This window comes from Protopterus annectens, chromosome 1.part0 (genome assembly GCF_019279795.1).
Source record: "Protopterus annectens isolate FY-2018-M chromosome 1.part0, PAN1.0, whole genome shotgun sequence".
Lineage (NCBI taxonomy): Eukaryota > Metazoa > Chordata > Ceratodontiformes > Protopteridae > Protopterus > Protopterus annectens.
The window spans coordinates 1,209,686,104-1,209,698,574 of NC_056725.1; positions in this window are offsets into that span (position 1 = coordinate 1,209,686,104).

Genomic DNA, 12,471 nt, shown 5'->3' on the forward strand with positions numbered 1-12,471 from the left:
TTTCACCTCCAAATATTGAGTGAATCTACCTTTATACTAGTATTATATAAATAACATTCCTGAAGCAAGGAAGAGGACATTCATACACTGATGCAGGAAGTCTAATATGGTGGAAACATACAAACATTGTTCCTTATTTTGTTCTCACCAGGTATATATTGTGCGATAAAACACAAGAAATGCTACTATATAAATTTAATTATAGATAAACAACTGTCTATACAAATGGGCCTATTTGGCATTAACTAAATTTTAGGAGCATGAAGTGTTGATAGGGTGATAGGACTCACAAGTCTTAGAATTTGTTAATGTTCGATTTTACATTGATTTGTATTAAAATTCATATTACTATCTATTTATTCAGAAAAAGAATGTACTATAAAATAGATACATAAAGTTAGAACTAACTTTCTCTGGATTCAATTTCTATTCTCTTTCAGTGAAGCTGGTACAGTGGATAGGCACAGGGTTAGTACTGAAAGGGTCTGGTTCCACGGATACAAGAAATAAGACATATCTATGGCAAAAAATTCTTGCAAACATGAAAAATAGTCACTTAGATAAAACAGTTAATACTATACACTTAGACATTTTGAAACTATGTGGTCTGTAGACTCATGGAATGTGAAGGCGCTCCAAAAGAAACAGAAAAGGAATCTTTTTATGCATCTAACATTCAAATCTAAGACAGTACTAACATTTATTCAAGAAACACATATGTTGCCAAAAGACTGGGGGAAAAGACAGAGACAAAAATTGGGTAAAAACAATAATAGCATCCGACAGAGAAATAAACAGTAAAGGTGTAGCAAGTATAATTAAAGATTAATTTAAAGAGCAGATAATTAATAGTGAAGTTGATACTAAGGGTAGATGGCGCTATTTTACAATTTCAAAATCTGGTCTGTCCAAACTAATATTATTTTTAAATCTATGGCCCATCCATAAATCAGTAGGAATTTATATTAGAAACTTAACAATATTCTGCTAAAATTTTCAGACCTTTTATTTATACTAGGAGGTGAATGGAATCTAGTTCTTGATCTGAAAACAGGAGAGGGAAACCTAAAGAACATAATACCTATGCTTTTCCAGCATTAAAAGACTTTGATCCTTCATGTTTTAGAAATACTACTGGATCTACAAATAACTATACATATTACTCACAGTGTTATAAATCTTGGTCCAGAATAGTTTTTTACTTAATATCAGAGTCTCTTATGAATTTGGAGATTAAATATTCTACAGAACCAAGATTTTTTTCAGACCAGTCGAGAATTACTATTAAGATTAATAGGTCGAAGTTGGTAAAATTAGACTTAGCGAAATCTAATTGGTCCTTAAACCCAAACTTACTTCAGAAAAAGGATGTGCAACAAAAAATAAAGAATATTTTAGAAGAACTAAATGAAAACTTACATAAAACAAATATACTTTATAATATTCAATGGGTGGCTACTATGGCTAGAATTAGAGGAGTTCTAATTCAGGAAGCATGTTTTTATAAAAAAGCATCAAAAAAAAAGAAAAAAGCTAACCGATAGAATTAACAAAATAAAAAAAACAAATCCAAAATAAAAACATCCCAGAACTTGAATCACTTATGAGTAGTCTGCAAAAGTAACGTTATCAATTGCATGCACAGCAAAATTAATTTGCTGAAATTAGGGCATTGGCTCGATACTCAGAGTGGGCACAAACACCATCTAAACTCTAAAGTGTTAGCAAGGTTAATAAATGTCACTCAAAAAGTTCCAACAATCTCAGAAATATTCTATTTAGGTAAATCATAAAATGAGACGACAAGCACAACTGAAACATTTGAAAGTATCTATTCCCAAATATATAGTCTGCATGAATTAATATTCTCAGAATCAGAAAGCAAAAAATATCTAAATTATATCATTTTTCACAAAACCAGTGACAAGTAACAGGAAATACTGCAGGCGCCCTTTACAACCCAGTTAAATTTAAAGGTAATAAACAAACTAAAGAATGGTAAGTCTCCAAGACCAAATGACTCTAGATCTGAATTTTACAAAGTATTTCATCAGATATTAATAAAAATCCTACTAAAAGTGTATAATTACATAAGAGAGCAAGGTGTCACTGATCTATACATAAACAAGTCAAAAAACAATCTTTAGCTCAAAAATAACTCAGATAAGAAAATTCCATTAAATTATAAACTATTACCCCTTATTAACCTCCATATTAAAATCGATGCAGCATTGTTAGTGTAGAGACTGGAAAAGATCTTACCCTAGATAATATCACTAAAACAATCAGAGTTTATGAGAAACAGACAAATCTGGGATAATAGTATTACACTACATACAGCAATCAAACTCACTAAACAAGAGAAACATCCTAGGTATGCACTGGTACCTGATGCAAATAAAGTTTTGATAGTGTAAACTTAGCATTGTTGTTTACAGTACTATCCTGTTATAACATACCAAAGAAATATGTTGAAATGATTCAATTATATAAAAATTCCCATACAACTTTCTATATAAATACAACAAACTCACAACCAATAAAAATATCAACTGGTACCAGACAAGGATGACCCCATCCCCATATCTATTTAACTTGAATGTAGAACCCATCTTCTTATATTTAAATCAAAAAAACAAATCATCCTATACCAAAAATAATAAATACTAAACTAACTTTAACTGCATTTGCTGAAGATTTGAACATATATTTGGAACTTCCTAATACAAACCTAAATAAAGTTATTTTAACTATAAACAAATTATCTGGAATATCAAACTACAAAATAAACTTGACTAAATCTTTTATCTTTCCAATAAACCCACTTGGCCATAAAGAAAATTACTTTCCAGAAACAGATTTAAAAATAAACTATAACTTAAAATATTTAGTGATAAACTTTGATAATTACAATTCATCACTACAAATCAATTTGTTTAAACATGGGCAAATATACAAAATCATATTCAAAGATGGAGTAAGATTAATCTGTGATTTCTTTCAAAAGTGGCAATCATAAAAATGAATATATCCCCCAAATTACCAGTTTAATGCAACAAAGGTAATACTCTCCCCCCAAAAATCTTCAAAACCATTTTAGTGACACTATCAAAATATTTTTAGTACCCTAGAAATACCAGAATTAGCTATAAAAAATGAATATATCCTAAAGAAAACAGTGGACTGGGCCTTCCTGACTTCAAATTATATTATGATATTATCTGCTCTAGCATGATTCTGCAAGTTGCTGATTTTGATCTTTAAAGAAGAAAGAAATGGCCCCCAGTATGGATTAAAATATGGTATGATCATATCTTAAAACTTAAAATAAATCCTAAAGCTCTTCTCTTTATTAAACATGAAAATCTTAAACACATAAAAATACATCCCTTAAATAAAAATAAAATACTTATATTCCAAACACTTCTGAGTTCAGTAAAATTAGCTAATTCCCTAATTTTGTTCCAACCAACACATCTTAATCCAAATATTATGATGAACAAAAAATTATTAACATAGATAACTACTGCAAAATTAGACATCTGAATCTGTGGGATATAATAAAATATGCAGAGAAACCTATCAAGGAAATTGTTATCCTTAACAATCTCAACAAAATTTACACAATAATATTATGGCAATTAAGAGAACTTGTGTCCTCTTTAGTGGAAATGTTGGACTTCAATGAAGAAGAAGTAAGCCTATTTAATATGTTACAGAAACTCTTATTATTAAAAAGTAAAATGTTGTCAAATGCATACAATTTGATAACTAATATTAAATATCAATCATCCCTGATATATTCAAAATATTGGTTTCTTAAGACCAAAAAATATTCTGTGGAACAAAAATCTCAAGCTATCAAAAATACTCTCAAACTTACACCTTTTAAAAAAACGTATATATACGCAATTAATGATTAATAATAATGCCTACTTAACCCCAAATAATAATTACAAACCTGAGACCTCCTTGATATGCTCATCCTGTTTAGCACCAAATGTTAACTTATTACATATTTTCTGTAGTTGCAAATGTTCATACAAACTATGGTGTTCTTTTAGTGTGAGATTAGAAATATGGGCTATGAGAAAACAACTCTCTCTTGGGAATTTGCAATACTTAACATTAACTCAAGCACATTGCCATTACCTCAAGCACATTGCCAAGAAAAAAATTACATATTTTAATTACAGTTTTTGCTCTAGTCAAATTATATATCACACAGAATTGGTTTGACCATACACAAATGTCTTGGATTGGCTTTAAAACATGGCAATTAAGTATATATCTTCTCATAAACTAATTACAACCAATCAAAATAGGAAATTATATTATCAAAAGTACTAGAGTTTTCTTCTTGACCATATCTTAAGAGATTAAAGCTGAAAAACTTGAGATATAATGCACATACAAACAAAATAATATCATACCACACCAACATATCATAGATATGTATCTGACTGACTCTGTTAGGCTGAGCCTTAAAAAACTAAGTTATTGAAAATTCATAATGGATAACTAAGTTTTTCATGGCACTACATGTATATAGTGTATATAGTTATGTTCTGCTTTTCTTTTATTTTTACAAAACAGTTATGTTAGGTTTTATCTTACTTGATAAATCTCTAATGTCATGTGCTCTGAATTTTATATATTTAGAAATCTGTGTATATATGATATGTATTTGTCAGAGTTTGAATTTACATGTTAATTTTGGACATGAGAGTTACAAATAAAAAAAAGTCATATTTGAAAAAAAAAAACAAAGAGGAATGATCGAACAGTTGTAATTTTCATTTAGATGGAGATGATGCAATAAGGGTACTGAGCACATCTATTTTTTTTCTTCTGGGCAAAAACATAATATTCAATTAAATATTGTAACCTCAAGAAAAACTTGCCACATCTTCATTATTTATTTTTTACTACAAGACACCAGGGGTCACAAGGAATAAAAGACACTCATGCGACTAAGGAAAGATGTATAGTTAAAGAATGGGAATTTGGGAGGCTACCCAATTCATTAATCAGGATTAAATTTGTCTGTGTCCCTAAAATAAAGACTGAAGGTGGTATTCATAGTCATTACACAGCTAGTTAAGGCTTAGCTGTCCAGGAATGAGAGCAGCTATGTCTCGATTCATAGAGGCCACTTACGCTAACACGTGATGGCTACAAATAAGTATAAACAAATAAAGTCAGAATGAGATATAAATGAGAAATTATGTAACCAAGCATATGCTAAAGAAGCATCCTTTTGCCTATTTGAGATTTATAGCGACATTTTCCCCTATCTCACCATCCACAGATACTTTACATAAAGGGATTCTTGCCAATCCCATCTACTTTGCAGTCCATGAAAATGATTTCACTTACTGCTAGTCTTACTATTTCCCAGTGTGAGCTGATTGTCTTGGCTGAGTCAAAACCACCTGCTCCCAGCAGGGCTCAACAGCCAAGATGGTGGAGATATAGGCAGAGGATAACTCACTATAATTTTGATAATCAGGAGATTACTGCTAGGTTTAGATTGGACAGGGGTATTATAAGGGTTTTACTGAATATGTCTGACCCCCACAGAGGTACTGAAGGAATGCTTGGACTTCCTATTCCTGTGGATAATAAGATATGTATAGCCCTCACTTTATTTGCCATAGGACCTTAAAGAGACAGACTGTAAACATGTTGGTTATCTCTCAGGCTTTTGCCTTAAAGATATTGCAGCCATTCTTGGATATATTCTTGGCATGTGTGGATCAACCAGCACCCTGGGCCAGTACTATGAACCAGCACCCCCCAGCTCTTCAAGTGAAGGGCAAAAAGTTCAGCTTATTGCAGTTAGATCTACACCCCCAGCTCTTCCACTGAAGATAAAAAAAGGATGTTCCTTCTTTCTTTCTACTGGCACACCAACCAGTAGGCCAGATGCAGGATATGCCCCCCCCTCCTGCCTGCCTGCTCCATCCATTCAAGTTCCATTTCTGTGTTCTACCCCAACCCCCAGTTGCTACAGTTTATACCCCACCTGCATGGAGCACTACAGCACTCATGTTTCATTTAAAAATAAAAACTTTATTCTTTTTAAACTGCAGAAAACTAATTTCTAGAAATGTACACCTTACATATGCCAACTCTGAGATTGCCGTACCTTGAAGAAAAGGGAATATTTTGAGAAATGTCATCTTGGACTTAATATATGTAAGTATATGTAAGTCTTTCTTTTGGCCATTCAGTGTCCATATTTTGTGACTCGCTGTAAGGGGTCCTGACATTTCAAATGATTACTGATCCAAAATCCTCAGGAGGATCTCAGGGACATCTCTTCCAGATTAGGAAACATTCACTCTCTGCCTATCCAGGCACATCCTCACAAGATTGGGGTGGGGGCACTGGTCCTGCAGACATCCCAGCACATGACACTGAGGCACTGAATTGGGACTTTGGGAATTGGTAGAGGACATGCTAGGGCAAGTAATGGACAGATGAATTCAACCAGTTGAAGACTGTCTTCACTGTATTCAAGACATGCTGTCCCATTTGTTGCTGTCTTCCACACCATCACAGGTCCCTACCCCCCCAACATCGGGGTCCTCCACTGCACAGTCATCTGGCAGTGGAAACGTATGAGGTTATGGGACTGAGAACTCTTGCTAACACCATTCATCCTCACCCCTTCTTTCCAAATCCTTTATCCTATACCCTCTTACCTATTTCCCACCCACACTTCCCTCCTGTATAAAAAAAAATATTTGAAAAAAAATAGAGGGTGGTCTATCATCTGCCAAAAATATTGTGTCCCTTCTCTCCCATCTCCTCCAATACAACCCTCTTTATGTGTTCCTGCTGTGTCTCCTTCTTTGTTGTGCCTCTCCTTTTTCAGTCATTACTGTCATACCCTTTTCTATTCTTTAAAGTAATCAACAGGATGTCTACATACAGATAAACATAAATAAAACATTTTAAACACCTTTATTTTTTTAAATATCAGTAATAAAAGCCTTGCAGTTTGCTGCTTCCCTTAATTCTTTCACACATTACTACACATAACCACAAGCATCCAGAACATCCAACTACATACTAAGTAATAAAATGCCTACACCTTTCATATAGTACCTTGCATGTACTTAATGCTTAACTTAAGGTACTTCATGCTTTTGCTGTAAATAGGCATGTTTTTCTAAACTCCTTTCCTTTTCCTTATTCAGAGTGAATAACCTTCATTTAGCTATATTTGCATGTACTCATAGTGGTGCCCATCACAGATAACCGCTACATATCTGTGAAGCCCCAGACTATGAATACCACCCTAAGAACTAAAATTCTGAGATTTGATAAAGCTGTGGATATATGTAGAACAAATTAGATAACAAACATACAAATAAGAGAGCATGCAGAGGAAATGGTTGTGTACAAAATTAAATGAATAGAAAATGTTAAAATGAAGATGAACAAGTTTTTTGGCAATTACAGTAATGGGAGAAAGTACTGAAACTGTAGATCAGTGAGAAGGAATAACATAAGCCAATAAATTATTATTTAGCTAAAAACAAGACAGAATCAGTTGAATGGAAGCTATGATAGTCACAATATAATTGCAAGGTTGAGGGTGAAGCTTTTCCAGAAATTAATAAAATGTTCAGAAAATGTGGCTTATTGAATCATATCTTGAAAATGTGCAAAGGTGAAAAGAAAGAAAGAAAGAAAGAAAGAAAGAAAGAAAGAAAGAAAGAAAGAAGGAAGGAAATTATCAAATTGCTCAGAAGATGATTTGCTAATAGACCTACAGATACTTTTTGTCATTGTGATGTAGTTATTTGTACCTGGCTACAGAAGAAGAAGAAGAAGAAGAATAAGAGAGTTTTCAGAAAATTAACCACTAGACATAGAAATCTTTAATTAATTGAAACATGTTAATTTAAGCCTGACACATTTGCAGAGTGTAATATCATAATATTCTAGATGATTGTGTTTGCAAGAAACATAGAAGAGCTCAGCAACTACATTATTGTCTTACCCAGCCATAAGCTAAAACAAAAGGTTAAAAAAGAGCTGTGCTGAATCTCTATGAAGGGAGTTTACAATCTTTTATTTAAAACTGTATCAGTACAACTGCCCTGTATATTAGAAATATTTTTTTCTAAGAGCTGGTCATGATTATATGCATACACAGTGGGTAGCTATACTCATAGTATGTCAGTAGACAGTATTCAGGTAGCCAAGACAGTTCAAATGATTGACTTGAGTGCAGATATTCACACATTCCCATGCAGAATATGATTTCCATCTTCATGAAAGCAAATTTTTTTCAAAGTCTGAAGGCAAATATTCAACCATTCATCCAGAGCTTGATTCACCCATTTGTGCAATCAAATTTTTGCACTGATGTGAAGTGAACAATTTACACATTCACAGAGCAGATAATTCACAATTGTAAACAACTCACATAGTTGGGTAGAGAAGTTACAAAGTAATCTAGTGAGAATCATCAATGATCTGATGATTAATACAATATAGCAGAAGACAACTGATACTTTTGAAAGTTGTGTTGATTTAGTCATAGAGCTGGGCTGTATTCTGGGTGTATATAGCATAACGTTATAGCCAGAGACTTACAATTTGCACATGCACCAAGAAGAATTCCAGTTACATTACGTAAATAATATAAAATTAATTGAAATATTTGTAACACATGTATGTAATAGTGGGGTTCCTATCAATTCATCAATCATAGTTTTGGTGAAGGCAAACAAATAAAGAGCCAGAATTACTCTTATTGCCAGTGGAGTTTTCATCTTTCTGTACTGGCATTGGGATTGGTAATATAAGTCCAGGTGGTGTTGGGGTATCCCCACACTCATGGGGAGAGTACAGGGAGCCTGTCCATCTTCCAAAACTGTGTGTGTCTAAAGGTCTATGGAACTAAATTTGGGAAACAGCTCTTGAATTATCTGCATTTTCCAAAATTGCTGTCAGTGAATTGACATGTATCCTAATAATGAGGTAACAAAGCCTGAGTAAACAGTATGGGTACTTTAGTTAAACTGCAAAAGATTAGAATCAGTTTAGATATATTTAAGTAAACCAGTTTTAAAAGAATCCTGTCTGTTCATGATTGTTAAAAAGTTGTGTTAATGATGCCAACAGCTAAATATTGTTTGGTTCTTAATGCTAACTACAGCCACTAGTAACTCAGATTTGGTCTAGACAGCTCAAAGCTATGTACATTCAACACACCATCAGGCAGTTGTGGGGTTTTTTTTGTAGATGTAATTTGGTATTTTATCAGCATGTGAGGGATTCCAGTGAGCAGTTGTCTTGATAAAAAAGATGTGCAGCTAGATAAAGACAAAGTGCAAGTAATGGTCCTGATAAAGACTAAATGACAAACAAAAATAAATAGTTATTAGAAATATACCTTTGTGAAAATTCTTTGAGACAGACATAAATTGACATTGGAACCAGGAACAAGAGAATATTTCATATTAATAAACAAACTGGTTACAGAATCACCATCTCTTAAATATTATAATGTGACAAAATTAGATCAAAGTCAAAGTAAACTTTATTGTCATTCAGAAATCACACAAGTGCAAATACTGAACGAAATTCCATGACTCCAAACTCAATGTACAGACAACATATAGACTATTTTCACAGACATTTCCACATGTAACACCTCGCTATTACATCGCAGACATGCAGATACACAGACTAATATTGTACATAATTAGAAACACATTTTAGCACTTTTTGAACTGAACACTTACTTGCATGAGACTTTAGTATTGCACAGATACTTAGTTAAGACATTGCATTGATCCTTGCACAGAAAGAGACATTTGAGTATTACACTGTGAACATTAGAGTATTGCACTATGGGCCTTAGAGTATAGCACTATGCACCAAACCCAAAGTTTTATCAGAGTCCTGCTGTCATACACGTAGCTATCAAAAAACAGTAGTTTGTTGAAAGTATGTGAAACAGGATACATTAATTGCTTAATAAATAGTAATACTTGTACAATGACTTTTCTGCCACTTGATCACAGCCAGAGCACCAGGATTGTTGTTGCGGGCAATTGTATTTTTGATTTGAAATGAAATTCCTTTAGCATAGCATTCCATCTTTTTATATAGCAACATTTTGCAATGCTGAGCATGCTGATCTCTAGTCTCTGCTTTTTTCTTAAAATTACTAATTTAGAGATGAATTATGAGACTAGCAATTTAGATAGGCTTAGCTGTTTTTTGTTGGATGGATTAGAGCTGGCTTAGTCTCATTCCAAGAGCTGTAGGTGATGCTTTCCTCAAGTCTGTGCTATGAAATGGAACAGTGTCATGTTTTTTTTTTTTTTTTTTAAAATATTCAGCTGTGTGTTGTGTGTGTGAATGCTGGAAAGAGAAGCTTGGTCTGCCTAAACAAGAGAAAATCTCCAATGTGTAGTTGCAAAAATGTCTGAAAGAGCTTTGCTGCTGCGACTACTGATGATGAATTTAGAGCTTTGAGCTTCTAATAGTATTCTATGGACATGTTTGAAGAAAAAAATTGTGATCATCAGAGATTAAATTAAATCATGGCAGCGACCACACATATATCATAACATAAAGTTTAAACATCTCTAGTTTCTTCACTGTAGATCTGTGTAGCAAGTACATTATGTATTTGTCATTTGTGTTGTTTGCATTGCTTAGATAATATGGTGATATTATGAAAGTACAAATCCTGAGTTCTTCTCTCTAGAAAGTACTTTAGGTTGAGTGAAGACAGATTGCATGGAAGAATCTGCTTTAAAGTTTTTTTTTTCATTATATACACTGCACAGTGTTTTTACAGAGTTAGTCTGGTGATGGCTAGATTAGTTACATGCACTGCTGCCAGTTATGGTGAGGTAAACCAATAAAGTTTATAGTTATAGTGAGGTCACATCACTAATAATGTATATAGCATTAGTCATTGTACAGGAGGAGAAATCAACCAGAGCTGCATGGGGGGGGATACAGATGTGGTGTGATGTGGTAGCTAGAAGTGATACTGTAATACTACAGTCGTCGAGACTGGTAATAATGTAAGTATATCCTAAGCTAATTGCTGTTCTGCATATATCAGCATCCATCCTTCATCCTTGATACAACGTTAATTGCTTTTAAAACTGATCTTTGATTTTAGACATTATGATAGCTCTTAAATATTTGTATTGTTAGCTAGTTCTTAATGTTTCAGTGTTTATCACATTATTTAGCCAGGGAATAGTGTTTGTGCATTGATTCAGTTTGCATTTGAAAGTTGGTATCCCACAATTCCATCGAGTGGGTGGGGTTACATATTTATGTATGCAAATTAGATGCTAATCAGCTCAGATTATTTGTTATTTTTTTTTCATTTGTCTTGCCTTAGATTTTTTTTTTTTTTTTGAGAGATGCTATGCACTATGGTTAATTTATTAATTTGCATGTATTGCACTGAAAGGAGAGATATTTTACTGCATTGCTACTGCCCTAGATGGCCTATAAGTTACAGTCATGGTGAATATTGCACTAAGTGTTAGGTGAGACTGGTAACCAGGTTATTGCACAATTTGAGACAGAGTCTACTAACCCAGCTGGGCATCATGGAGTGTATTGGTTATTAGAGTTCAACAGCCTGATGACATTAGGGAAGAAGCTGTTCCTGAATCTCGTAGTTCTGCAAAGTATGCTTTGGAAGCGCTTTCCAGATGATAGCTGAAGGAACAGTCTGTAAGTAGGGTGAGTGCAGTCTCTAATTATTCCCCTGGTCCTGCTGAGACATCTGGATAAGTACAAGTCGTGGATAGGTGGTAAGGTGGTCTTAATGATCCTCTCGACTGTCTTCACCATTCTCTGGAGGGATCTGTGCTCAGAGGTAGAGCAGCTTCCATACAATACTACGAGGTTGTTCATCAGGAGGCTTTCTATTGTACCTCTGTAGAAGGTAGTGAGAACTGTCAATGGGAGATTCGCTGTCCTCAGCCTTCTTAAAAAGTGCACTCTCTGGTGCGCTTTCTTGACTATGGCATTTGTATTTGTGTTCCATGACAAGTCCTCATCAATGTGCACTCCCAGAAACTTTGTGGTTTTCACTGTTTCAACTGTTTCCCCATTGATGGTGAGGGGAGAATGTTCCTTGCAATATTTCCCGTAGTCCGCAATTACCTCTTTTGTCTTGTTCACATTTAGTGCTAAGTTGTTATTTCCACACCAGGTAATCAGTTGTTCCATGTCATCTCTATATGTTGTTTCATCATCATTACTGATGAGACCCAGCACTGGTGTGTCATCAGCAAACTTGATGATGTGATTTGTATTGTACCTGGGTGTGCAATCATGTGTTAACAGGGTGAACAGCAAGGGACTTAGTACACATCCTTGTGGAACTCCAGTGTTAAGAGTGATGCTATCTCAGGAGTTATTTCCTATGCACACTTTCTGAGGTCTGTCTGTGAGAAAGTC